General features: G+C 38.1%; 1 protein-coding gene across 8 annotated transcripts in view; it reads left to right on the plus strand.

Annotated features, from left to right (window-relative positions):
• GTDC1 (glycosyltransferase like domain containing 1) overlaps window positions 1-26,367 on the plus strand; it is a 391,227-nt gene that overhangs the window by 220,749 nt on the left and 144,111 nt on the right. The window lies entirely within an intron of this gene.

The following is a 26,367-nucleotide window of genomic DNA, read 5'->3' on the forward strand; positions in this document are numbered from 1 at the left end:
TATGAAAGTTCTGTATTCATAGTCTATTGCCTCATGTATATGCCCCATGTTTTAATAAGTGTACAGAGTACATATCTATATACAAATGGATAAACGTGTTTAGAAGGTTATACACCAAAATGTTACCTATGGCTATATCTGAATGGTGGTTTTGGGGTGATTAAAAATTTATTTGCAACAACATGGCTGGACCTTGAGGGCATTATGCTTAAGTGAATTCAGTCAGAAGGAGAAAGATAAATACCATATGATTTCACTCATATGTGGAATCTAAAACAAACAAAACAGAATAAAACAAATGGACAAACAAAAACGAGAATAGATTGATGGTTACCAGATGGAAAGGAGATTAGGGGGTGGGAGAAAGGGGTGAAAGGGGTCACTTGTAGGTGATGGATGGGGATTAGATTTGGGGGTGATCACTTTATTATATATGCAGATGTCGAATTGTAACACTGTACATCTGAAAAAATATGGATAGTTATATTTTATCACACTGCTTCTCTCTTTTTTTAAAATTTTTTAGTGTTTATTTTTGAGACAGAGATAAAGCATTAGGGGGGGGGGGGGGAGGGGGGGGGGGAGACACAGAATCCGAAGCAGGCTCCAGGCTCTGAGCTGTCAGCACAGAGCCTGACGTGGGGCTTGAACTCACAAACCGTGAGATCATGACCTGAGCTGAAGTCGGATGCCTAACCGACTGAGCCACCCAGGCGCCCCAACACTACTTCTCTTAATAAAAGGACATGGTATCAAAAATTTTTTTTCTCCCCGGTTGGTTTGTTCATGTTTTCTAGATTGTCACTAATTATGTACATATGTATAACACATGCGCGCGTACACACACACACACACACACACACACACAATCACATTTATAGATGTAAAAATTTCATATGGGAATTTTACTTTGGTAACTCAAAGTTTGCATCACTTGCTAGGTTAAGTTTGACTAGGGATTTACTGTTTTTTGAAAAAAATATTTCCGGGAAGACAAAACACCTGGCAGAAATTGCTGACGCTGTGGAACGTGTTTTGCATGGATATATTTTACTCATTCAGAGTGCTACTTGTGCACCTTTTTACACAGTGTCCCTGGACAATTTCTCAGATTTCTGCTCTCTGCTGCTTGGCGGTAGCACCCGTAATGAACAGATTTGCAGGCTAATAGTTTACATTTCCCTGCCCATGAGTTTCTGCAGTTGCTGGGTTCTCCAGTCCTGTCCTGAACAGTTTGCCCTGCTATCTCCAGTGAAAGTCCTCTCTGAATACCCTGTGCGTGTATTTATTATTACACTTTTGCTCAATTTTGACTATGCGGTCTAGCAGCACACAAATCCCAGAGAAAGACATGATGGTCTCTCAGTTATGACCAGTGTATGATAGAAAAAACAAATAAGACATAAAAGTGTCACGGAAAGAAACGGTGCAGGTAAGAAATTGTTAGCACTGTGTTTCTGTGGTTTTCCTCATTTCTTCCAGTGACATAGCTGCTGGGCGTTTTGATTGGAGTGGACAAAAGTTGGTGAGAAGAACAATGGTAGGTAACCAAAATGTAGTTAGGGGTGTGAAACCACAGAACGCCACAGAGACGGATGACCGGGTGTATCGTCACTCGCTTCCAATAGACACAGTGGCCTCTGCCTGTGTTCAGTAGGAAGAACGGAAGAAGGAGAAGCAGAGTGGTGCCAGAGTTAACTTTTGGGGAAGTAACCTTGGTGGGAAAGAGGTCCTGGACAGTTTTACAGACAGTTAAAATTGGCCAACTGCCGTATAAATGTATGTGCAAGTTTGACTGTACAGAGTCTTGCTTAAATTTCACCAAAGCATTTTCGCTTTGAATCACTAAGAAGGAAGCAAGCATGATAGAATTTTCAGATCGTTGAAACTGCTTTGAGTTCCAGTGATTGGTTCTGCCTTAACATATGTCTGCACTATGTTTCGATGTATTTTGCATTGAGGCCTCAGGGATATGAATCCTATTTCATTTATCTATCACCTAGTTGCTCAACTAAGCTTTGTTCTAGTAATAAGTTACTTAGTCAATATCTCAGAAGGATATTTAAGCTGAAATCTAAATGCAACCTGTTTTTGTTTTTGTTTTTGTTTTTGTTTTTGTTTTTGTTTTTGTTTTTGTAGTGTTGGGCACCACTCGTGCATACAACACATTCCCATAAAACTAGCATTTTGTATTTACAGAGAATTTCTCCTGAGAGTTAAGGTCTTGTAAAACATTCTTGTTCTACAGCATGAACGAATTATTATACTCAAGGGCATTGAAAGTGAAGTATACTGAAGAAAAGAATTTTTTCATTAAAATGCAGTTTATATTGATAAAACAGATTACTAGCATTTGATGAAATGTGAAACTTGGAGTTCCTCATATCAGTAAATTGCCAGTAGGTTTATTTTGGCAAGTGGAACCAGTATGTAACATGTAAGGGGCAAGGCATTATACCTGTTAGCATTGTATTAAATTGTCTTTTGGTAAAGTACTTAAAAAAAAAAAAAAAAAAAAAAAAAAGCTATCTGTGCCTTGACAAGCAGGCTGTGGTAACTAAGATTATTAGAAAATAAAAGCTGTTGTGTTATCAGTTTTGGCACAGTCATTTATCAATCAGTATTTTAAACATTGACAAGTGGTAATTTAATAGGGAATGACCCAGTTGGCAGGAAGTTCTAATGACAGATGATGTAAACTCATTTATCACTAAGGGGCTCTGCTGGGCTTCTTACCTTTCTCTATATTGTGGCTCATATTTTCCAAGTCTGGGATGTGAGAAGCCACAAAGGGCAAATCCTATGGCACCAAGCCTGAAACCACTCCCAGGCAGAGAAGAGCATTAACACTTTAGAAGCTCCCATCTTTGAAAACACTCCTCCGCATTGATGACTTTTGATTTAAAACATAGGTGAGATCAATAAGTTACTAGGAATGTGTGGTTTTCTCTCTGCTTAGTTTTTTATACAGGAGAAAGTAAGGTAGATGCAATTTTGAATGAAGTACATGAAGGGGTGATTCAGAAATTATTAAGATAATGAAAAAGACAAACTTTGATGAGAAAACTGCTGTTAGTAAAATCGCTTCCCCCTCCCTCTTCTATAGTTAGTTAATGCATCACTTCTTTCTGGCTCTTTAAAATTCTTTCCTTTGTCTTTATTTTTCGGAAGTTTGTCTGTGATGTGTCTTGGCATGGAATTTTGGGGAGTTATCTTTTTTAGGATTTTCCCAGCTTCTTGAATCTGTAGGTTTAAGTTTTTTTGGTCAAGTGTGGGAAAGTTTCAGCCATTATTCACCTATTCAAAGGAATTTGTTTTTTCAGTCTCACCCTCTTCTCGTTTTCTGGGACTACAGTGACACAAATGTTAGAACTTTTATTATAGTCCCACATCCATTTTTTTTTCTCCCACTCTATTTTCTCTCTGTTGTTTAGATTGGCTAATTTCTACTGTTCTCTCTTCAGATTCACTATTCTTTTTTGGGGGGGGTAGCGATCCCCCCCATCCTGCAGTTGAACTCATTCATTGGATATAGTCTGGTTTTAGTTCTAAAATTTTGATTTATGTCCTTTGTTATTTGGCTTTCTTCTTCTTTTTTTTTTTCCTTCTTGCTGAAACTCTGTTTCACGTCTTCCAAATGTGTTTATAGGTGATGGTTGAATCATTTTTAGGTTGGTTGCTTTACATCTCTGTCATCCCAGCTGGGATCTGTTGATTATCCTTTCTCATTCAGTTTGAGACTTCTTGGTTCTTGGTATGAGAGAGATCTTCAGTTGAAATCTGGGCATGTGGGTCTTACAGTTTGACTCCGGGTCTTATTTAAGTTTTGTGTTTTTGCAGGATAGTCTGACACTGCTCCAGTAGATGATAGAGATGCCACGTCATTACTGCAAAGGGGACAGTGGAAATCCAAAATCTTCACTCAGCCTTTGTGCACTGGGGTGGGAGGTGGGTGTAGGTCTCCTTGGTGGCTTATTACCACTGAACTATTGTGAAAGTCATGACTTTCCACTGGCTTCTATCTGACACACCCCAGCAGCCTGGGATCAAAGTTTCAGCTCCCAATCTGTGCCCTCTCTGACATTGGGATGGGGGAGGGAGAGGTGACACCTTATTACACCCCAATCAAGGTGAAACCCTAACTCCTTGAGTAGGTCTTTGCTGACAGGATTGAAACCGTAGTTTTTTACTATGGTATTTACTGAGGAAAATGGTTATTGTCTAAAAGTTTTATCTTACTAGGCTGCTTCTTTTTCTTTTGGCTAGAGAAAATAGGCCTCTTTGGGAGCTGTGGTTCATCTATGCGCATTAGCATTTCCGCATTGCTGACTTCTCCAGTTTGGGATATATCGGTCAAAAAAAAAAAAAAAAGAAAGAAAAGAAAAGAAAGAAAGAAAACCCAGGAAATTAAGCACTATATTATTCCTTTGATTCCAAGTTCCCAGTTTGTCTTCTTCTCTCTATCTCTCAGAGTCTTCTTATATATCATATGTTCAGTCATTTTAGTTGCACACAGTGGGAGGAATAGGGAAAAGTTTACCTATGTAATTTCCTCCAAAGATATTCTATATAAGAGGTTTTGGTACTCAAAATAGAGATTCTGGATATTGTGTCTCAAAATAGAGATTCCAGATATTGGCTTCATTTGTTGAATTGCCTAATTATTCTGAATTGGAAAGCCCTATGCAACAATCCTGGGGGTTTTAATCTAGTATAAGACTATACCCGTGTAATACTTTCTTGGGATGAGGAGCCAATTGAGTTATTCCTTATTTAAACATAATTGACAAATAATAAGCTTTTGATACATAGATCTATTTAATATTGAAAGTCTATTTACAGCTGGAGTAAAAATAGTTTACTTTTTGATGATCATTTGAATAACTTGGAAAATATGCTTCATGGCTGTTTTGCGTATTGATAGTTATCATTCTGAAAATATTTCATTATTTTTAAATGTTCTGAGCATCTGAATTGTTTCTTTGGGATTTTCAGCAGAGTTAATAAAGATTAGATAGGAGTAATCCCTCTGTCCAGTGTGCTAACAGTCGTGATCCAGCTGTGTGACATGCTGGGAACTCTCAGGGGAAGGAGGGAGGGAAAGAGAGAGAGAGGGACAAACAGACAGAGAGAGGCAGGCTGTGTGTGTGGGGGTGGGGGGGAGCCAATGACAGTAAATGCCAGAGAATGTCCACCAGTGTGAATCGCCAGGTTTGGGGGACACAGGGAACTCACGTTTGGTGAGGGACTCTGTCTGAGGCTGGTCAGGTGCCATTGTAAGGTTTTCCAGTGTCAGTGCTCAGAACAGGTGGGTCCAGCCAAGTTCCTGTAAGTCATGCCAGAAGCAGAGTCAGTCCTGGGAAAGGAGACTGAAAAGAACCAGATGTGGACATTAATGCTATCATACCTGGCCTCTGTTTAAGGGACTGATTACTGCTACAGTCCTATCTGGAAATAAATTAGGGTCCGAGATCCACGGAAAAGGCTTTTGGATGGATGGGTCCCACAGGTACAAGCCTGGCGAAAGAGGGTGAGGAAATACGGTGAGATGGTTGTAGCCAGGACTGCTCATGGGCATGCTTTAGGTGTGGAAGTTGCAACTTCCTTTTTGACCCTTCTTCACTCCCTAGATGCTGTTCATCTGGGCTGTCTGTGGTTCTGGGTCTGACAGACTCTTAGTACCATAATGGAGATGAGCCAGGCCAGAGAGGTTCAAATTCATGCCCAGAATCCATTTGGCACATCAGCAGAATGGGGTGGAGAAACTTCCCTTGGCTGATTTTTTTGTTTTTTAGCACTTTCCTATACTTCTAGAGCCAAAATATGAGTAGGAATTTTAGGGAATTTTCTTAATGTAGGAAATAGTGCCCCTGGGAATGCAAGCAACCTTGTTCCCTTCTCAAGAATTTGGGTGCATTGGAAAGGCCCTAACATGAGAATCAGACTTAAAACCAGGTGCCAGAGGAAGACCACAGACAAGTGTCCCTACCTCATCTAAATAAGATGGGAATGATACCAGTCCTGCTGTTTTACAGAATTGTTTTGAGCAGAAATAAATTGGAAAAAGTTTAAAAGTGCTACATGATGTTTCATACATAATGTTTTATTATATATTTGCACAAATACAAATGTTTCTCTTTGTCTAATTTTTCTCTTCTGTTATGCAGAAAAATAACTCTTCCTTAGTAGGAAAATTAATGGAGAAGAACAAGTCCGTGGATTTTGGGACAGTCCCATTTTGTAGTTTTAATAAACTTAAAAAAAATTTTTTTAATGTTTATTTTTGAGAGAGAGAGAGAGAGAGGGCACGAGCATGAGCAGGGGAGGAGCAGAGAGAGGGAGACACAGAATCCGAAGCAGGCTCCAGGCTCTGAGCTATCATCACAGAGCCTAATGCGGGGCTCAAACTCACAGACTGTGAGATCGTGACCTGAGCCGAAGTCAGACGCTCAACCAACTGAGCCACCTAGGCGCCCCTGTAGTTTTAATAAAACTTAATTGAGCATTTGTAGTGTAGGTTTTGACAGTGACAAAAAGATATGTTTTTGTCATTTTCCTTCAGGTTGACTGCTTCTAAATTCTTTCTACTCATTGAGAATCAGCTTCCCGGGTTCTCCCTTCCCTCGGTAGCTACAAACATCACTTGCTTCTAATGTGTCCTTACGACTAAGAGGGAACTTGGAAAATTTACCATAGCCCTCACTAATTTGTTTTCACTGTAGTAGCTTTCTCAAGACTGTTAAACAAATAGTTTGTGATGTTCATCCAAGACATTGCGTGTCCTATTAGAATGTTGGTTCCATGTGAGGCAGCCCTCTACCCGCCAGGCACCTAGAAGGCACTCAAGAATTATTTGTTTCCTGAGCTCGTGAATAGATGAATGGGTGCTTGCTGCCCTTTGACAGAGTCAGGCTCATACTGTGGTGCTCCCTCTTGGGCTCTAGAGGCCCCTCTGCTACTGTATTTATATTGCATTATATCCTGAGGTCACCCATCTACTAACACCTTCACTAACACCGCGTTATCTAATAAACGAGGCTGTGTTAACCTGTTTTGGCCAATGGTGGACCTATCAGAAATATGTTAGTAAGGTGTTTCTACATTAGCCTCATGGTAAGCACTCAGTAAATGTTAGCCGCTATCATTATCCTCCTCCTCCTCCTCCTCCTCCTCCTCCTCCTCCTCCTCCCCCTCCCCATCATCATCATCATACAGAATATTCCCCTGTAGCCATTGGTTTTCACATTTTGTTCCCAAGAACTGTTAAAACTCTAAGAGTTTTCCCAGGTGACAGTGAAAGTTTGGTGGGGTAGGGGGCTTTGGGAGGAGGGAGGAATGTACGTGGAGAGAAAAAGCAAGGCTCTGCTCCCCCCACATCTTTAACCAAGTAAGCTGTGCTTTTGTCTGTCCTATATATTTATTTTCCTGATGAATATTATTTTTGAAAGGATTCCACTACTTAATTTTCTCTTTCAAAAGAAACGCTATAAGCAATACACTGTTTGCTGAAGAGTATAATATGAATACAGTTCTTTTCTTATAAATGTGCAGATGACAGTGACAAGGAAAAGAGAAAAATAACTGATCGCATTTTGAAATGTGTTCCTAAGCAAATAATTCATGCAATCTTTAAAATGAATGTGCTACTGCTGGAAACTAACATGTTGGATAGTGCACATGTCATGTGATACCAGCCTCACTGTCTGTTGAAAGAAGGCTGCTGGGTTAGTGGATAGGGTAGGGCTGTATCCCTTACAAGCTGTTTGACTTTAGAACAGTCACTGAATTCCACGAACCTCAGTGTTTGCGGCTACAAAATGTCAAAAATCATACAGTTATGATTTGAGTTATGAGGATTAAATAAAACTTGTTTTTTAATGTAAAATACCCGGTATACCTATAGGCCTCAGCATATACACATGCATATATACTCTATATGTAACATACAGAAAGCATTAGGTGACATCAGCAAGGCCTTTCACACACCCTCTTCATTCATGATAGCCTTACAGTTAAGATGGTTAGATAAGTTTGTATTAGCTACCCATTTTTCTTGAACAGATAAGTACTTGTGAATTCCCGTTAGTCTTTTAAGTTTATTTATTTCTTTTTATTATGTATATAAACTTTAATTTTTTAAATTTTTTTATTTTTAAATTTTTTAAATGAAATTCATTGTCAGACTGGTTTCCATACAACACCCAGTGCTCATCCCAACAGGTGCCCTCCTCAATGCCCATCACCCACTTTCCCCTCCTTCCCACCCCCCCCATCAACTGTCAGTTTATTCTCAGTTTTTAAGAGTCTCTTATGGTTTGGCTCCCTCCCTCTCTAACTTTTTTTTTCCTTCCCCTCCCCCATGGTCTTCTGTTAAGTTTCTCAGGATCCCATTAGTCTTAAAGGGACACCCTGGGTTGTTATGGAAGAAGCACAGATCTGGTTTCAGACAAACTTTAAAGTCCAGGCTCTGTCATTCATCAGATTCTTGAGCAAGTCACTTAAGCTGTTTAAGTCTCTATTTCTTCATCTATAAACCAGGTAATCAACAGGAACTTTATGAAGATTAAATTCTGGGAAACACTAAGGGTCCAGTGCCCACCATGTTTTGTTGTATGTAGTAGATGCTCAAGAGGTGTTTCTTTTCTCATTTACTTTGCTGGAATGTCACAAACACCAGAAGCAAGTGTCCTAGAATTTTGGATGACACAGAACAAGGGATAATTTAAAGAATAATGAGTGAGAAGGATGAAATTTCCTTGACAGACCAAAATAGTACTCTGAAATGTATAGGAAAGATATTTGAAAGAGTAACTGTTAATTCTTGCATTCCAAAAGAGAGAGAGATGATAGGTAGGTAGGTAGGTAGGTAGGTAGGTAGATAGATAGAACAGACTTCTAAAAACACTTGGGAAGTCTTGAAATATTTTGACCTGGATGAGAATTCTATGGGGAGGCAACATACCTGTATTCACATTATAGAATCGTTGCGACTTGCAGTTTGAAAGATTGTTTTGTGCAAATATTGGTATATTTGTATTGTGTTGTTCCTGAGCAGAGATGAGAACATGAGAAGCATAGGGTAAAGATACCAATTTTAGCAAGACATCTTTCTAATAAATAGATTCATTCAACAATGAAGTAGGATGTATGCTGCTGTGTGTGTGTGTGTGTGTGGTATGTTTAGAAGAAATAAGTTCGATTTTACTGATGGCATTGTAAAAATTGATGTCAGAGGTGGCTAAGGGCCAAAGGGCTCATGGTAGAGGTAAGGGAGATGTCACATTTTACCTGACTTGCCATCTCCTCTGCAAAACCTTGAAAATTGTCCTGAGCTCCCCTGTTGCAACTATTCTTTCTATTCTTTCATAGAAAAGAAACTCTGTGAAAATGAATTCAACAATCAGCAGGTAGAATATGATAGCCACGTCTTTCCAAGGGATCCTCAAGTGGGTTGGATGTTGGAGAGGTTAATTTCTAAGTTCACATCTAATTAATTCTAGAAGTGTGTATCTATATAATTTAAGTCACGACAAGATGCATGCAGACATCAGTCAAATAATGTCTTCAAGCATAGGTTCAGAATATACTGATAGCATTGAATATTTTCTGATAGCATTGGACATTTTAGAGGAAGAAGAATTTCAGGGACATTCTGAGGAAGAAAATTTGAGTCCCTATCGTTATCGTGGCCCCAATTCAATTCAGATATGACTTTAATAAAAGATAAAATGATTTTGTGATGTGTTTGGCCTAGAAGAATCAAGATTACATCATTTTTCTATGCTTAGTCTAGTGTTACTTAGAATCTTCCTGAGAACAGGGCTGTATTTAATCTTCCTTATTTGAGTGGCATGCACAAGCAGAAAAACTGGTGAGTCATTTGAATAATCCGGCCAGTGTAACTGTGAATATTCTTGAGAACGAAAGAAAGGTTATTCCAATGCTTGGAAACACGTGTATTCTGAGGGGAGTCCTGAGCTGCTGTTCTCTGGTTTCCCTGAGAGCAGAACTTGGGCCAAACATACCAGTTCTGTTCTATAGTGCTTCATACACTCCATTTCCAGGTGATCGCCAGTTATTACATGATCATGAGAAGATAGACTTTAATTTCAGTGAGCATTAGCATCATCAGCAACAAGTTTTTGCATGTGGTGTGCCAGGTGCTGCATCAAATATGTTAAACCAGCACCCCGCTTGCTCTCTGCACACTTACAATGTTGAGAGTGATGCAGGCTGTTTTGGATATAAGCAAATCTGAAAGGAAAGGTGATTAATAGCAGCAGCGAGAGTCGTGCCTTACGTTTATGTACCACATTCTGGTTTACAGAGCTCTTAAGAGAGCAGAACATTCCTCCCAGGAAGATGATGGATCCTGTGAGGCAGAAATGTTTCTGGTACCAGTTTCCCTGAAGGGAGTTGAGTCTGTATTTTTATTGAAGGATCATAAGATGCAGCTTCAAAGATGTGATCACAGTCCCAACCAGAGAGAAAATTCCAACTGGAAATAAGGAGCTAGACCATTTTGCTGAGTTTTGATGTGGAAAAGAGTTGGGAAGATCAAGGTACAGGATATATGGAAGATTTAATGAAGCATATAATGTGGAAAGAAGGCAAGGCATATACTTAAGCATTGAAATGGAGCCTGCCAAGTTTACTCAGGTGTCCAGGGCGTTATCAGTAGTGGAAAGAAGTGAACCGACATTTCCTTGCTGAGTGCTCGCCTTTCCCTCCTACCTTAGTTCCTGGGCTATTCTGGACAGAGAAAGCATGTGGCTCTCTCCTTCTCAATGGTAAGCCTTTGCATCTGTTACCCCTCTTGTTTTCCTGCTGTCTTCCTACTTGGGCTCAGAGTAACGTTCTTTCTTCTTCCCTCCCATCTACTACTTTAGCTTCTTAATTAAACAAGACTTGGGATCATCCTTCCTCAAAAGTCCTTTCTGAATAATGTCACTAGCATTAAACAACTGGGTCCTTTATTTTATACAGTGCATTGTTGTAAGATACTGCCTTTAATTTAGCCCGTGCCTCCATTGCTTACTTTAGCACCAACCCAGACTGACTTATAGGAGATGCTTTTAAATCAAGTATAGAGGCATAATTGCATGTGCATATGTCATGTACATGTATGTCTGTTGTCAGTTGACTTTTGTATGTTCAGTCGTTTGATTATAAGGTTCTTAAACATGGGGACTCTGTCTTTAATGCCTTTTAACACCCCGCAGCACCAGCCCATTTCTTTATTGTTGATTTCCAATAAGTATTATCAGTGGGCAGACGATGATACTTAAAGCGTCGGGAACGGAAATCGGTGTGGCAGCTGCAGCACCACCACTAAACTTGGGGTGGCACTCAGCTTGCACCTCTTTTTCTGAGAGAAATGGGTTGTAATGTGTGCTTAGCGTCTAGCTATCTTGTTTAGCCTAAGTGCTATTTACCTTATGAAGTAAATTAATAAAGCAAGAAAGTCAGTGTTGCATTTTGACTCCTTCGTTTTAAAGGAACCTTTTAGAACAGTTGGCAACGTGCAGTTAGATGAATTCAGAGAGAATCAGTGTCCATGGATGTACTTGATTTGCATTATGGAGCTCTGTCAACACATCAACAAATGAGGTTTACCACTTTGAGAGGTGACATGAAAATATTCGGTGTGGGTTATATAATCACTATCTAACCTTTTGAAAATCTAGCTTTTAGCCTTAACTGAAAATCTTGACATTTTGGTTGGGAGCCTTGCTTATGGAACACCTCAGAATAAACTTGGAACTTGAAGGTCAGTGTAGAAACTCATTGTCAATTCAGCGTGGAGAAGCTTACATAACACCTCCGCAGCCAGGTCTGGCTTGTGTTAGTGCTACTATAGCCCCACTCTCATGAGTGCTCCAGCCTCTCATCAGAGGGGCAGGAGGAAACTGAGGTGCAGACAGACAGAGTATACAGATGACAAGGCAAACCTTCAAACAGCACAGAGGACTTAGAGATGCTTGAGAGAAAACTAGATGAGTCTTGAAATACGAGCTTCAGTGTAAACATCCCCAAAGACCAAGTGGATGAAATGGAAGGAAAAGATGAGAAACTTGGAAGAGGCAGACAGACAAATTTGAAACAAGTGTTTCTGTGACTGGAGGGGCAGGCATAAAGTGGTTTAAAAGCATTTTTCGAGGAAGCCAGATACGTCAAAATCAGGGGTTCTTGACAGAGGGCTTCAATGGGGGTGGGGCATTTTTAACTCCAGGCTTTGCAAAAAGAAGGCAGTTGCACTCATCACCCTGTTGAGAATATTCAGCACCCGTATTATTATAAGTGTTGCACATGGATATGGCATCGGGATTGTTCTTTCTCCCCAGCCCGCCACCCCCAAAAAGACAGGAAGAATTTTGAACAGATTTGAAAACAAATGTCTGGGTTGGAGCATCAAAATTAGGCAGACACAGGGGACAAGAAACCACAGAGAGGGTTTACCAGAGACATGGTGATGAAGTGAGACTCCACTGAGCAGAGCGGGCAGGCAGCCTAATAGTTGAACCTGTCAACTCCACAATGGAATGGACGTCACGTGTTTCTGTGGTTCAAGAAGACCAGAGGTCAAGTGAAGACAATTTGTAGAAGATCAAGGGCTGATAGGTGAGGATAAATATTTTTGAAATGTTTAAGTAGCAAGCAGTTGGGTATTGAAATTTAAAGGAAATGTGTTAGTAGACCGATCATAGCAGCATAAGAGAAAATGAAGGAAAAACCTCTAAGCATGAGATTAGGAATCATTGCATTAGAAATCTTAAATTGTGTATGGATTTTACATGTGTGTAAGTCCTAAAATAAGAATATATGGCACACTCCCTTATTAGTTCACATTTAAAAGCGTATAAAATACAATGTATATTCTGAGGATAAAAATACCATATTACTTTAGATGTTGACTCTATTGGAAATTATAGAGATGATTATCTGTATGAATCTTGAAGTCATTTCTTTCTGTCTAAAGAAACTTATTATTCTCTGCACACACTTCATTTTGGCCTGCGATAAGTCCAACTCAGTCATTGTGCTGCAGCGGAATGTTTTAAACTGAAATGTGCATTGGAATCTGTTTGTTTGCAGCAGATGATTTGACTAAGCTTTGATGCGCAGTCACTTTCTGACATTTGTGTATTTCAGCAGTGAACAATGTAAACTCATTTTCTGAGCACTTTGATTACTTGAACATAGCAGTGCCCATGGCATGTGACAGGGAAGAGAGCTCTATCCACTAATCAGATAGATATGCTTCAAGCGTATTTACACAAAATAATGAAAACAGCTGTTAGATACCTTTAAACTTGAGTGTGTTTTGTTATTAATCTACTAGCCTGTACACATGACACTATAATTCTTCGCTCACTCAAGTTGCCTTTAATGACACAGTAATAAAACTGAGAGGGATGAAAGTAATGGAATTGTAGAATGTAATGCCTCAATTGTTCTACAGTGTCTTCCTTTTTGCCAAAATAAACCACAATTAGGTCCATATGGTGTTTTGAAGTTTTCAAGCAATGACCCTAATAAAAAGTAATGAATTTCTGACAAAAGAAAGCATGGCTCTCTTTTAAACAGATATCTTCGCTATTGATCTAGATATGATTGCTGACCGATATGCTAATAGAAGAAGAAAGGTTTGATGTGCTTGGTACAAGTACTTTCATTTGTGGTTTATTTTACTCATAAGAAATTCACATTTTAAAGGTAGAAATATTATAATCCATTAACTATGTCTCCTTTGTCTTGAAGACCTGTACTTAAAGCAAAGAAGGTAGGTATTCTTCAAGAACAGGAAATTTCAAAGGCATCTATAATACTTGCGATCGTCCCAGTGAAAGGGTTGCAAGAGTTTGTTTTGGGGGATATCCTGTTATTACATACATTGGGCCTTTGAGGTACTTGGTTTTATCTGTGTGAACTTTTTATGAATTTCAAACTGCTTCAAGGGATAATTACATTTTATTCCAAGTACACCCACCTCATCTTCAAACTATATGTAAGTAATGCATCACTGGGATTATTTGCTTAGAAATTGATTGTAAAAATATCAGAGTCAGTAAGATCCCTAGATTATCCTTAATATTAATACAGCAGTATACATAGCCAGGAGTATTGAGACAAATTAGAAAAACAAACTGAATAGTAGATTATAATAGCTTTGGTGGTGGGGGTGGGAGGGAAAGAAGTTTAAAGGAAGATGCGAAGGGAGAGGATTAGCATCATTTTAACTAGGAATCCCTGGATTTGAAGCAGTGCTCAGCATTTTCCCTCTGTGTAACGTATTTACATTTCTGAATCTTGGCTTCCTCATCTAAGAGACAGGGATCATGGTAAGGGTTACGATAATGTACACAATACAGCTAACAGACTGCCTGACAAATAGTAGGTACTGTATCAGTGCCGTTTATGGTTGTTATTAGTATTACTCAGATTGACCTCTTAAAGTAGCTCGTTAGTATGATTTCTACTTAGCGTGTTCCGTGTGTGTGTGTATGGATGTTGAATTCACTTGTACAATTCAGTACATATTGACTGAGTCCCTACTATGTGCTGAGAATGTTCATAGCACTGTGGAAAATGCAATGCTAAATAAACCTCTTTTTAAGAGGTTCCGATCTGATGGACCCGTAGGAGTTGGACTCTAAATGTACACTGTAAATGTACAAATGTGGAGGTGCAAACAAATTTCTTGGGAAACATAGCAGGAAGTGAGAACAATTTACCCTGGGTGGGACATGGGAAAGCTACATAAAGAAGAATGGGTGTAGGGGCGGGAGTGTGTGAAGTGAAGGCTGAGAGTTGAAAAGGGGACCGTGACGTTAGGAATAATGAAGGTAGTGGTGTGAGGAAGACTGGGTAGGAGGTACGGCTGGAAAGCCACGTTTACAAAGTCACTAGATGGCTGTTGTCCATTGTATCACATTGAGCATCATGTGGTCTTGCCCTCAAGGACAAAAAATTGCCACCAAAATGTTATGAGAATGAGGCTGACAGCCTCACTTGTCAGCTGCACCCAGCATACCTGGCCAAAGGGTCATGTTAGTTCTCAGAATTGTGAATAATTCATTGAAATTCTATTTGCCGTTCATTTGTTTGGATACATACTTTTTGGATCAATATAGTGAATGAATGAGTGAATGAATGAATGAATGAATGACACATATGTTTACATAGCATTTTTCTTTTTTAATATACATAGTAAAAATAATTTTCAGCCTACTATCATACTGCATTATATCAAATTCCAAATTGGTTAACTCTGAATTTGTGATGTTTGATCATTTTGCTTAGCTATCAAAATAATTTTTTATTTGCAAAACTCTGCACGTCTTTTTTAAAAACAGAATCAGGGGCCCCTGGGTGGCTCAGTCGGTTGAGCAGCCAACTTCAGCTCAGGTCATGATCTCAAAGTTTGTGAGTTCAAGCCCCAGGTTGGTTGGCCGCTGTCAGCACAGAGCCCGCTTAGGATCCTCTGTCTCCCTCTTTCTCTGCCCCCTCCCCCGAGTTGTGGTCACTCGCACGCACTCTCTCTCTCTCTCTCTCTCCCACTCTCTCTCTCAAAAATAAATAAATTAAAACGAAACAAAATTTAAAAAAAAAAGAATCATATCTTAACATTTTATGAACAGTTCATCATATAATTGACCAGAAGTTACTATTGTATAGCTACCATGTTCTTATTTCCTTGAGATATGAATTACAACCTACATCATCACCATTTCTTACTAACATTTTATGATATTTTGAGAGACTGTGGTTGTGCATTTGAAACCCGACCTAAACTGGGAAACATACTTTAACATTGGTTTGAAGATTGGTGATACCTTCTCAACTAAAACAATTACATTGCATTTCTAAGTTACATCCTTCATGCAAATGTGTGTGTATTCTCCATTCTAAAGATTGGTAGCGTGTACAGTAGGTACCAATTGCCGTGGGGGGTGTGTGGCTGGATATAAAGAGATGCTACCGGCGTGACTGACAGCTGAACACATGTGTCACACTTACCTGCATAAATGTCGTCTCCCTTATGGCAGTCCACTGCACTCTTTCTGTCCATGGTAACAACCCTCTGAAACCTTTTGCTACTCTTCTTTACTAACTACTTAGGTCCACATAACTTTCACTGTAATGTCAATGTTACTGGCAGATCTTTGTTCTTTGAAGAGTACATTTGATTTGGGGAATTAGTCAAATACTAATTAGATCCCTGTCTCATGGATCAAAGTTTTCAATCTTGAAGGACAAGAGACTAAATTTATGAGATGGTTGTTTGCTTGGTTGTTTCATTTATGGTTTTGGTAGTGCTTCACATGGTTGGAAAACCCATTCCAGAAACAATAAGAGCACCAAGGTAATTGGTTTGCCGACGTCAAACCTTCATGGGGACATACACCTTCAAGTTTATTACTTGCTTTTCTTTTATAATGTTTTTTTTTTAATTTTTTTAATGTTTATTTATTTTTGAGACAGAGAGAGACAGAGCATGAATGGGGGAGGGTCAGAGAGAGGGAGACACAGAATCTGAAACAGGCTCCAGGCTCTGAGCTGTCAGCACAGAGCCTGACGCGGAGCTCGAACTCACGTACCGTGAGATCGTGACCCAGGCTGAAGTCGGCCGCTTAACCGACTGAGCCACCCAGGCGCCCCATTACTTGCTTTTTTAAAGCATATTAGTTTTTAAAAATGTGTTGCTCCTTTATGTCCTGTCAGATGCATTATTTATGTCAAGAGTATTTGCAGGCATCTTGACTCCAGCCAGGAAATGTCCCTTGTTGTCTTTGATTCTGCATTATTTCTGCGTTGTTCCTTTATCTTTCAACTTTTTAAAAAGTTGTTTCACACAACAATAACTTTCTAAAGTAATTTCATCTGTAAAAATTGTCCTTGAAGACATAGTATCTCAATGCTGTGAATCCATTATGATCAACTTGCTCTCTCGTTAGTCTTCGTGTTGTGTAGCGGTGAGTGTTGTTAGAGAAAAGTCAGTAGTCAGTCTCATTTTTTCTACCTTACAGTAACTTGATATTTTTGCATTATTGCCCCAAATAATTTTTCTTCACTTTAAATCCAATAGCTTTACTAGAATAAGACTTTTATATTAATTCTTGGTGGTTTCCCTCCTGATATTCAATGTTTCTTTGAATATATATACATATATAATTTATCTTTTATTTTTAAAGTTTCCTTTAAGTATAGTAAAGCCCTATGATATATTAATATTATAGGATATTAATTGATCCTTGGATAATCTCTTGAGTGGAATTAGGATCCTCTGTTAGGGGTGGGGTTTACTTAGGAACTACTGGCTTAAGATCACTTAGAATTTTTTTCCTCCACAGTATGTAGTGAGTTGTGTGGAAAATAAGTTTTACTCTCTTAACTTTTGTGTTTTTCTAGCGGTTCTGAATGACTGAAAACTATTGCTTTTTTTAACCTCACAAAATTATGAACCCTCATTCTTTTGTTAGATTTTTTAAATAGCTTTACTGAGGTTAATGGATATACAATAAAAGTACAAATAAAGTACATGATTTCGTAAGTTTTAAGTATGTAAACACTTGTGAAACTCTTGCCACAGACAAGGTGATGAACATAACCATCATTCCAAAAATTTCCTCGTTCCTTGCAATCTTTCCTGTTCACCCTTCACCACCCCACCCCCATTCCCATCCCTGTTCTCAGACACCACTAACACACTTTCTGTTGCTACAGATTAGTTTGGATTTTCTATAATTTTATTAAAATGGAAACATACAGCATGCATTCCTTTTTATCTGGCTTCTTTCATTCTATATATATATATATATATATATATATATATATATATATATATAAAATCAACTCTGGTTGTTTGTTTCAGTTAGTTTATTCTTCTTTATTGCTGAGTAGTATGCCATTGTATGGATATACCACAATTTATCTGTCCATTTGTTGATGTATATTTGGGTCATTTGTAGTTTTTGAATATTACAAATGAAGCTACTGTGAACATCTGTGTGCAAGTCTTTGCATAGACAGGTGCTTTCATTCTCTTGGGTAAATACTTGGGTGTGTAATAGCAGATCATATGATAGATGTGTGTTATTTTTTTTAAGAAACTGCCAAAGTTTTGAAAAGGACTTGTGCCATTTTACATTCCCACCTGCATTGTGTGAAAGTTCCAGTTTTTCCACATCCTCACCAACACTTGTCAAGGTTAGTTGTTGTTTTTTTTTAATTTTTAAACAAATATGTACAATATTTTCTCCTTGTCTATGCCTTATCTTTAATAATGCCTTTTGAGGAGCAAAGGTTCTTAATTTTGGTGAAATCCATCTTACTCATTATTTTTATTTTGTACATCATATTTTTGGCATTCAATCTCAGCAATCTTTATCTAACCCAAGGACATCAAAGTTTCCTCCTAGGTTGTCTTCTGGATGTTTTATAATTTTTAGATTTTACATTTAATATGATGACCCATTTTGAGTTAATTTTTGCATATAATGTGAGGTGTGGATCCAAGTGTATTTTTTTTTTTGCATTTGGAAATCCAATTATTCCAACACCATTTGTTGAAAAAATACTTTCTCAATTGGATTACTTTTAGAACTTTATTTAAAAATCAGTCAGCCATATATGTAAGGTCTGTTTCTTGAATTTCTATTCTATTCCATTAATCTATTTGTCTAACACGATGCCATGATTATGACATGCCTTAATCATGACACTTAGAATTTTTCTATTATAGCAATAAGTATTGAAATCAGGTGGCATAAGTTCTCCAGATTTTTCTTCCTTTCCAGTGTTTTTAAAAAATTCTGAGTTCTTTGCATTTCCATGTGTATTTTAAAATAAGGTTGTCAGTTTCTTTTTTTTAGGTTTATTTATTTAATTTGAGAGAAAGAGAGTGCTAGCAGAGAATCTGAAGCAGGCTCCATGCTGTCAGCACAGAGCCCAGTGAGGGGCTGAAGTTACAAACTGTGAGAACATGACCTGAGCTAAAATCAGAAGTCAGTTGCTCAACCAACTGAGCCACCCCAGCACCCCAAGGTTGTCAGTTTCTTTAAAAGAAGAGAAAAAAAAAAATCACAATGGAATTTTGAATGGGATTGTTCTGAATCTGTAGATCAGTTTGAGATAACTTATTAACAGTATTTAGTATCTTATTCCATTTATTTAAATCTTTCTTGGGGCACCCTTGTGGCACAGTCAGTTGAATATCCAAATCTCGATTTCAGCTTGGGTCATGATCTCAGGGTTGTGGGTTCAAGCCCTGCATTGAGGTCTGCACTGAACATGGAGCCTGCTTGGGATTCTCAATCTCTCTCTCTCTCTCTCTCTCTCTCTCTCTCTGTCTCCCTCTCTATCCATCTGTCCCTCTCCTCCACTTATACATACTCTCTCTCTCCCTCTAAAATAAAATTAAATTAAAAATAAGTAAATAGGGGCGCCTGGGTGGCGCAGTCGGTTAAGCGTCCGACTTCAGCCAGGTCACGATCTCGCGGTCTGTGAGTTCGAGCCCCGCATCAGGCTCTGGGCTGATGGCTCGGAGCCTGGAGCCTGTTTCCGATTCTGTGTCTCCCTCTCTCTCTGCCCCTCCCCAGTTCATGCTCTGTCTCTCTCTGTCCCAAAAATAAAATTAAAAAAAACGTTGAAAAAAAATAAATAAATAAAAAAAATAAAATAAAATAAGTAAATAAATCTTTCTTTCGGTTATGTTTTGTAGTATTCAGTGCATTGGTCTTACACATATTTGATGTATCCTTAAATATTTCATATTTTTATGCTATTATGGTATTTTTTTAATTACTTTTAGGTTTTTTGTTGTTGTTCATTGCTAGGACTGAGAAATACAATTGACTTTTGTATTTTGGTCTTGTACCTTGAGTTTTGCCAAACTCATCTTTTAAGTAACTTTTTTTTTGGTAGATTTTATGAGTTTTGTCATGTAGACAACCATGTCATCTCTAAATAAAGATGGTTTTACTTCTCTGTTTTCAATCTCAGTGACTTATTTAATTTTCTTACATCAGAGAGGTAGATCCTTCAGTATAATTTGGAATAGAAGTGGTGACAGTAGACATTTTTGCTTTTTCTGAGTCTAGAGGGAAAGCATTTGATCTCTCACCATTAAGTATGATGTTAGGCTTCAGTTGTCCTCACATTTCTTACAAGCTTATTAGAAGCTCCCTTTTATCCTTAGTATGCTGCAAGTTTCATTAGGAGTAGATACTGAATTTCATCAAATCCTTTTTCTGCATCTATTGAGATAGTTGTACATTGTTTGTTGGCTAATCTGATAATATGATGAATTACTCTGATTGCTTTTGAATATTAACCGACCTTTCATTCCTGAGATAAATCACACTGGATCATATTGTATTATCCTTTTTACATATTGTTATGTTTAACTGGCTAAAATTTTAAGAACTTCTGTGTCTGTTGATCTTGAGTTTTCTTTTTTTGTCTTGTCCTTGTCTTGTTTTGGTATCAGAGTAATGCAGACCTCATAGAATTAGCTGCAAAGTAGTTCTTCCTCTTTAATTTTCTCGAAGAATTTGTGTAGAATTGGTAGGATTTCTTCCTTAAATGTTTGGTAGAATCACTGGTTAAAACCATGTGGCCCTAGTGTTTTCTTTGTGAGAAGGTTTTTAACTGCAAACTCAGTTTCTTTACCAAGTAGCCTAATGTCTAATAAATATATAATATTAAATATTCACGTATTGCTTGAGATGCGGTAGTTTCACAGAATTTGTTCATTTTAAGTTATTAAATACATTGATATAAGATTAGTCGCGGTATTTCTTTGTCGTCCTTTTGCTTTGTGTGGAATTTGAGGTAATACCACCTCTTTCATTCCTAAGATTGTTAATTTGGCTTCTCTCTCTCTCTCTCTCTCTCTCTCTCTCTCTCTCTCTGTTTTTCCTATTTAATCTGGCTAAAGTTTTATCAATTTTATTGACCTTATTGAAGAGCCAGCTTTTATCTTATGTTTAAAAGGTTACTTTTGTACTTAAAGACCTGAGTGATAGGGACTCAGACGAGGTTGGTGTTATTAGAACAAAAAGAAATTAAAGTGGTCTGGTGCTACCTGGGGAGCACAGACTTAGGATATTCTGAGAATTGGTCTGTGAACATAGCAATGTCTGGATAGGTAAAAGGACTCCAGAAAGGAGAAAAGGAACAACGCAGAAGGTGCCAAAGAAGCATTCTTTCCATTCTACCATTTGAATGACTGTTCCCTCAGTGTTTGAATCCAGTCTTGTCTCAATGTTTGATCATTTAAACAGTGAATTATTTTAGTAAAGAAAATCTATGGATAAATTTCAAATCCCCTTTTATTCAATTGCCTCCTTTACTAAAATCAGCTTCATTGTAGTTTGGTAGCTTCGAGTATTTCTTTGGGAGTTAGTAGGAAATGGTAGAAACAAGCCTTTAAAATCAGAAGGTCCTTAATTCCACTGTAGCGTCCACAACCTCCAGACTCTGTAAGCTCAGGCAACTTACTTGTCCTCACTGAATTAGGATTCTCACCTGTGAAGTTTTAGCAAATTGAATTTAACATTATGACCACTTGTGATTCATCTCAGAAATGAAAGGTTGGTTAATATTCAAGATTGGATGTAAACACTGTGCAAACTGTCATGGCAGAGTAGGAAGAATGTTCTTTGGTGCCTCTTGGATTGTTCCTCTCCTCCTTTCTGGAGTCATTTTACCTATTCGGACACTCTGTGTTCATAGGCCAATTCCCACAACCTCCCACATAAAATAGGAATAACAATACTTATCATACCATGTTGTGAGAATTTAAATGGAATAACAAATTAAATTATTAGTACATAATAGGCCATCAGCCAGTTCTAGCTCCGTCCCCATCCCTGCGTGTCCTGCCATCCCTACCCCCGGCTGCCCACTACTCAAAGTGTGAAGAGCAAAATGTTAATCAGTGGGAGGAGAAGCCAGGACCTCTTTAACCCCATCTTAGCTATATTGTTGTGGAACAACATGGAAACCAATAAAGTGCGATACCTGTTGAGGCAGTTTTTAGCGAAGACATACATAGATTTGATGCTCAACCTTCCTAATGTGTGTGATACATAAGAGTCAATAAATAATGTGTAGCGAAGCCACAAATTATGTGGGAAATAAGATTCTAAAGTCATTGAGCTTGAGTTGGAAACGTTATGTTATTTAAAGTAAAATTTTGGAAAAAAAATGGAAGAATCCTGTAGGAAGGCACCATGGAGACTGCTTTAGGGTGTGTATTCAATAAATCTCACAGAGCTAGCCGTTTTCACTCAGTGTTATAGTTTGTGTTTTGTTTTGTTTTGTTTTGTTTTGTTTTGTTTTGTTTTGTTTGATCACCTGAAAATATAGCCGGCTTGAGTTCAGAGTTGGTGTCATATAAAATATATGAGTATGTGTCTTTACGTGCTAGGCTCCTCCTCAAAGCCCCACTGCATAAAAGCACCTGGGAGCAGAGACCTTCTGGAGTAAAAGCTGATTCAAGTCCATCATCTTTTCAGCACAAAGGAGTATTGAATGGAATGTCCGCGGCAACTGCACTCACTGCCTCGATTCTGAATGCTCCCTCTTGCAGTGAACGTATAGTTGAATTCCACAACCTAATTAAGGGTATAAGCTACTCCACGTCTACATTCTCTGAAGAGAAATGCCCCTTCTTCACTTTCTTACCCTCTCAGGTAAACCTTGAAGAGCAGAGTGAAAGTTCACATTCACCACTAAATCATTTATCACTCCCGTCGACTTCATTAATTGACAAAAGCACGCTTTTCCGAAGAGCTGATCATGACTGTAGATTGCCAGCTTACCTGATAAAGCGCTTATCCAGTACTAATGGATCTAATTATTGTACTTACATAACCAAACCATTCTTTTAGTAGGTAGTCTAGACCAGCAAACTGTGGCCGGGAGCCAGCCACCTGTTTTTTAGGTAACATTTTATTGGAACACAGCCACACCCATTTATTTATGTATTGTCTATAAGTGCTTTCACACTTCAAGGCAATGTTGAATAGTTACAATGGAGACCAGTGGCCCACAAGCCCAAAATATGTATAATCTAGTTCTTTATGGAAAAAATTTGTTCACCCCTGTTCTAGACCTTCATATTTTTAAAGCAGAATCTCAAAGTGTTATCAAAAGACCACAGAGCTCAAAATTACCAAGGGGATGATGGTTAACAGTATAGTTTCCCAGAGGCTCCCAGGAACCCACTAATACAGAATGTCTTGAAATGGGACCTGAGAATCTGTAGACTGTTCCAGGTGATTTTTAAAGCACACTAAAGTTTCACTACCAATAGTTTAGTGAAGAGGAAAACTGACATGAAAGCAATGCTATTTATAAATGGCACGCCTACCACAAGTGAACTAGTATTACTTCTCGTCTAGAAAATGGAGTATTAAGAGAAGAAACTATTATGTTTTCTCTTGTTTTGTGCTTTAAAATTTTGGAAAGACATTCCATGAGGGAAGTTACCATTTAGTTGGGAGAGATATTAAATGTTTGAAGAACAATTAAAAAGGTGAAATCCAGAAGATGGGTTGTAAATTCTGAGGAGGGGATAACCTTTGTAGACAAGCATGGTGGGTCCTGATTCATTACTGTATTTGGGGTGTCAGAACCAATATGTAGGGGGAAAGAAAGAAATTTTAAAATTACAGAACACTCTAGATGACAGGAAGTATGATGATGTGAAACTTTGTTTTCAGTCACTTTGTATACATGTATGCATGCTGGTTGCTATGATATAGAGTATATTTTATATCATGGGTTGCTGTCAATTTTTTTAAAAATTTTATTCTTAAAGATCATGTTTAGAGCTCATTTAAGATAGGGTGAAGAGACAAAGTAACTGTCTCCAGAGTAATTCGTATTCTTTTTTTATGCATAACAAAAATCAAACTGTTATTTATTTCTTTAAAATAAAATAACGCATAAATGCACAGGCATTACCTGTATGTATGTTCCAAATCCACCGTCTTCCCCTGGGCAGGCCTGATGAAGTTAAAGAATTTTAGATTTGTAAGGACTTTGGAAACTATTGCTTTTACTTCTCAGTTTTACAGGAAAAGGAAATTGAGACCAAAATATAGTTAAACAGTTTGCCTAAGGTCACATGCAAAACAAGAAAAAGATCACCTAAGGGAGCATCTGGATCCTAAAGTGGAGGTGCCAGCTGGTTGCTTGTGAGCTGAATCTTTCTGGAGTCTCGGAAAAGTAAAAGTATCTAATAGGAACACTGGTCCTGCTGTCTCATGGAAGAAGTTGACTGGAGATGAGGGCTGTTTGCCAGATTGAGTTCTCTTTAGCTCACCCAAATTCTATTTTGGCCCTTACATAGTTGTTTTATTTAGAATAGAGAAATTTTCTTATAGTAGAGAAATACTTCTCTATTAACACATATTATCAGAAGCAAAAAAATAAATAAAAGCTAGACCAAAAGGGCCATATGTTTAATCAAAGGTAGAGGTTATATTTCTATATGGAATTTTAAAAATATCACTAGGAGTTCTGCTTCATGTGTTAGAAATGTTTGAAAGACCATATAAAGCCTTGGCTTTACACCAGCCTCTTCACTCTTTGTGGCTTTCCTGCCTGACTCCCCCAGGGTGGGGGGGGAGGGTAAAGGCTGGACGATGTCAGTTTCTTTGACTTGTCAAGAGTAGGTGGCTCACCAGTGGCAGGCCCAGAATGAGAACTCCCACCTTCTGATGCCCATCTGGGCTAAGCGCAAAGTTGTCAGTATTTCACAGAGGTCTCATGATTGCTATTACCATGATCATGAGAATGTTGGTAGCTCTCTTACGAATCAAATATGGACACAGCGTACATTCTCATTTAATCCTCATAATGGCCCTCTGGTAACATTTCCTGAAGTTTCCTTTGAGAGAATTAAGGCCCAGTCTGTATCTGGTGGGTGAGCAGGTCTGGAGGGTCCAAGAGGCTCCCCTCACATGACTGGTCCTTCAGTGGGGATGGTGGAAGTCTGGATTCAGCTGGGTCTGATGGAGAAGGCCTCTGTCACATAGTTTTCTCAAAATAGTTGGACTTCTTACATGGCAGCTCAAAACACCAGAGAAGATATTCTAAGAGACTCAAGTGGAAGCTGTGTGACCTTTTTATTCGGAGCCAACAGGCAGTTGGGCTTCAGGACCATGTCTGTCACCATATTCTTATATGGGTCTATGTGGACAGGTGTTGTCATTCTTGTCACTTAATAAGTTTGTAAATCCAAGCCTTAGGCACTATTTTATAATTCTTTCTACCTAGTGCTTACTGTAAGATAACCACCAGCCTCTTCAGGCAGGGAGGATGAGGACTTCTACCTTCTTTGACAATCCATAGTTAGAAACTATAAAAACCAAGTCAAATATAACTCTCTCTAATCTAAGGAATGTGATTATGTGTGTATCTTTATGCTTTAATTCCTTTTACATTTTAATCTTTATTTTTTAATTGTGGTACAGTTAGTATATAATCTTATATTAGTTTGAGATGTACATTATAATTCAATATTTCTATAGGCTACAAAGTGATCACTGCTATAAATCTGGTTATCATCCATCACCATACCATTGACCCCCTCTACCCATTTTTTCCACTTCCCAAACCCCCTTCCCCTCTGGTATCTATTCTCTGTATCTGAGTTTTTCTTTTGTTTGGCTTTTTCGATTCCACATATAAGTAAAATGATATGGTATTTATTTTTTCTCTGACACTTTTTCACTTAGCGTAATACCTTCAAGGTTCATTCATATTGTTTTAAGTGACAAGATTTTATTCTTTTTTATGGCTCAGTAGTATTCAAAAGGGGTGTGTGTGTGTGTGTGTGTGTGTGTGTGTGTATGTGTGTGTGTGTCCCACATATTCATTATCCATTCTCTCAAATTGGATACATAGTTACTTAAGTTACTTCCACATCTTAGCTATGTAAATAATGCTGTAATGAACATAGGGGTGCATATATCTTTTTGAATTAGTGTTTTCAGATTTTTTCACATAAATAACTAGAAATGAAATAGTTGGATAATGTGGCAGTTCTATTTTTTTTTTTTTTTTTTTTTTTTTTTTGAGAAATCTCTGTACTCTTTTCCATTGTGGCTGCACTGATTTACATTCTCTGAGGGTTCCCTTTTCTCTACATGCTCTTCAACACTTGTTGTTTCTTATCTTTTTGATGATAGTCATTCTAATAAGTATGAGGTGATATCTCATTGTGGTTTTGGTTTGCATTTCCCTGATGATTAGTGATGTTGAACATCTTTTCATATGCCTTTTTGCCATCTGTGTGTCTTTGGAAAGTGTCTATTCAGATCCTTTGCCAAGTTTTTAATCAGATTACTT

This window comes from Panthera uncia (genome assembly GCF_023721935.1).
Source record: "Panthera uncia isolate 11264 chromosome C1 unlocalized genomic scaffold, Puncia_PCG_1.0 HiC_scaffold_3, whole genome shotgun sequence".
Lineage (NCBI taxonomy): Eukaryota > Metazoa > Chordata > Mammalia > Carnivora > Felidae > Panthera > Panthera uncia.